This window comes from Erithacus rubecula, assembly GCF_903797595.1.
Source record: "Erithacus rubecula genome assembly, chromosome: 3".
Classification (NCBI taxonomy): Eukaryota; Metazoa; Chordata; class Aves; order Passeriformes; family Muscicapidae; genus Erithacus; species Erithacus rubecula.
The window spans coordinates 41,365,976-41,369,451 of NC_136689.1; positions in this window are offsets into that span (position 1 = coordinate 41,365,976).

Below are 3,476 nucleotides of genomic sequence, written 5' to 3' on the forward strand. Positions count from 1 at the left end.
AATTTAGGTTTTGCATAAATAATTTTATTGTAGCCTGGTACACTGACTTCAGAAGGCTCAAAAAATAGAGCTGAATTCATCAAGGTGAAGGCATTCACTTCCCATAGCCAGGGGCACATGGAGGAGGAGATATGTGACCAGCACCGGGTTGACCACCCTAGGCACGGCAGCCAAGAGGGCCATTGACAGCTGGGTGACACATCAGCAGCCTTTGTCATGAGATGATGTGAGCTGGGCACAAACTCACATGCTCAGCTCCCAGAGCTGCCACTCCCCATCGCTGCTACATGACTAAGAGGCAGCTCAGAACCTTCCCTGATAAGAGATTTGCAGAAACAAAAAGAAATACAGTAAACAAGGAGTAATAGGATAATAAAAAAGAAAAACCTTCAAGAAGAGCCAAAATAAAAATTTCCAAACTTTTATTAACCAAACCAGGCAGTGTGAAGGCATAAAAACTGGCACCGATTTTCTGTGTGAATTGCTGCATTTCCAGCACTATGTGTCCTCCTGCACCAAGACAGCAAGTCTTTGCTCTTTGCTAGAGCTGAGCATATGATCCTTAAGGATGCAGAGGAAAATGGAGAGATGTGCTTGGAGGTTTCCAGATAAACAATAGAGAAAAGGGCAGCCATAGGCCTGAGTATGCTGGCCAGGAGAAAAGCTGGGAGGAAAGAAGCATATTTTGCCAAGTGCAGTTATTTAGCCTGCAGCTGTAGCTGGGGAGAGGGGGAGCAGTGTGTAGGGCAAATGCAAGCTCATGTCCACTCAGGGTAACTAATTTTCTCATTACTGGGAAATATGATGCACATGTTGGCAGTGTTCCACAGACACTGGTTTCAGTTCTCCCCGACTGGGCTGCTTGCTGCAAGGCAGACATGGGAATGTCCGTGCTGGCTGGACATGGAGTGCCTGCTTGTCAGCCTCAAGTCACTTCAATGTGGTAGAGATTGGCTCCCTTACACTGCTATTCCAGCCCCAGAAGCTGAAAAAGCCTAGGGGAAACTCAGCTCCACCTCCAGTCCTGGGCAAGGATGGCAGGTAAAATGAAGTAGGCTGGGATTGCAAGGATCTGGGCAAGCAGAGGTAACACAAGATCAGCAGCTGCAGCGTGGCCAGCATGGCACGGTGCACACAGGTGAACACTGAGAGCAGAGCAGTGTGATCAGCAGCCACTGGAGCACTGGAGTGCAGATGCACACAACACCAAGCATAGCTGGGGCAGAGCCTGCTCTGCTGGGACATTGCTTCTGATGCTGTACAGTCCAGCCATGATCCCAGAAGGAATGGCTACCATCAGAGCTAAGAGGTGTAGGCACCAGCTGCCATGGCCCCATGCAGCTTTGACAATGCTGGCACCCATCTTACAGCTGCTTCTCCCCCTTGCTTCAGGTTCTCAGTCTGTCTGCCTGCAAAGGAAAAGCCTGTGTCCAAAGAACTTTCTGCCCCATGAGCTGATTCTTTTCTTCCCCAGCCTGATCCCTTCTCCTGCAACAGCTGAAATTGCCAGAGAGAAAAAGCAGAGTCTCACAGGCCAGCAGCAAACTTGCTTTTATCATTCCTGCAAAGCCACCACCAGCTAGAGCTGTTTCAAAATGTAGGCTCTGCTGACCTCTAGGGGACTGCTACAAACCCAAAAACATAAAGATTTCAAAGCTCATGGCATGTTACAGCCTCTCTTCACAGGCTCCTCAGGAGCCCTGCTGTGGGGATAGCACAGCTGACACAACTGGCTCCTGGTCTCTTTAGCACTAGGAGTGTAAATAAAACCCTGGCTCCAACACTGCCTCTTCCATCTCACTTTTATGGCAGCAGTACCTCAAGAAAGGTGTACAAGCAAGATAGGCTGTTAGGTTGCTGGGGAGATACTACCTGCTATCAGACTGCCTCATGTAATTGCCACTTTTCAGCATGGAGAAGCACACTGGGAGTTTGGGAGTTCGTGGCTTTTAGTATCAGTTTGTCTAATAAAAGCTATAAAAGCCTTGCCTTGGTGTCACAAGTACAGCACTACTCTGGTATGGGTGCATATACCTAGGCATTGGAAATAAAGTTAAATGTGCTTTTTTATGGCATTTCATCACTCAGTAAACAAGTGGAGGAAGCAAGAACCTTGTCATGGAGTAGAAGGAACATGAAGAAAACACAAAATCTGATGTGCTCCTTAAAACAGCATATGGTGCTGCCAAGGGCAGTAACAGCATTTCCCATCTGGCTGATTGAGGACAGCTGTGGTGGGAAACAGAGCATTAGGCAGCAGCCAACAGAGGCAGCACATCCTGAGTACCTCTAATGAACCTGTTCTTGATACAAAGCCAAGGCCTATCATAGCCCTAGAGTATCCTAATTTCTTGATCTGGGGGACGTGTGGCATAACTTTGGAGAGCTGGAGTGGACAGACTTGAGTTGGGAAAAAACTTGTGCACATGGCAGTGGCCCCAGCTGCAGCCACAACCCTGCAGGGCAGCTCCCCACCACAGCAGGGCAGATGGCTGTCCTGGGACTGAGGTCCATGCTAGCAGACAGCTGATGTCTAAACTGTTTAAATTTACTTGACCTTCTGATTCAGGAAAAAGCTCATCCAGCAGACCTGAGAGGGCAGCAGGCTCCAAGCAGCTGAAGAGGTGCTTGGAAACAGCACTGCTTCCACAAGGGCAGCTGTATCTGTAGCCACAGCCTAACTGTCCCAGTGGCCTCCACCATATGCAGGGGCCTCTCAAGAGGCTGCAGGGCCTGTGTTGTTGGGATCATGCTCCAACACAAGGGAGGCAGTCCTGGCAGGCACTCCACCAGCCACAGCAATGACTTTATAGGCAGTGCTTAGGCCTCTGGGCACACCAGAGGACATGTAGTTGGTGTGTTCCTATTCAGTGCTCATGCCCTGGGAAGTGCCAAAAATACAAGGCAAGTGCTAAGTTAAAGCACTTCGTCTTCCATGGGCTGGAAGATGTCAACCCACAGAGGCTCATGACAAAAGGTTATGACTGACTTGACTCTTTCAACTAAATCAGGATAAGAAGATGTCAAAGCAGCAATTAAGAGTGAAGTGTTTAAAGAAAAGAGACTAATTATTTGAGCAGAATCACCATTTTCATTTCAGTATTGTTACGTCTCTTAATTAGAACAGATGTCTCCCTATTCTGTGCAAAACAGAAAAGGACCTGTGAGGTCTGAAATACTGGCTCATACACAAATACTACTATCAATTCCCAGCTTCTGACAGCAAATCCACTGCCTCAGACTGTGCCAAGCCAAAACACCTGATGATTCTGGGTCCATTAGAGCTGGCTTTGAAGTGCCCAAAGCTCAGATGACATCATTTTGTCCTCCTTACACCTGTGAACACTATTATCCCACCATGCACTAGCAATGCCTATGAAAGTCAAGCCTGTGCCACATGCATGGTAGTTGTATTTTAGCCCCTCAGATTCACAACCTAGTTGATTTTGCTCACAGAAAAAAGACACCATTAGTCA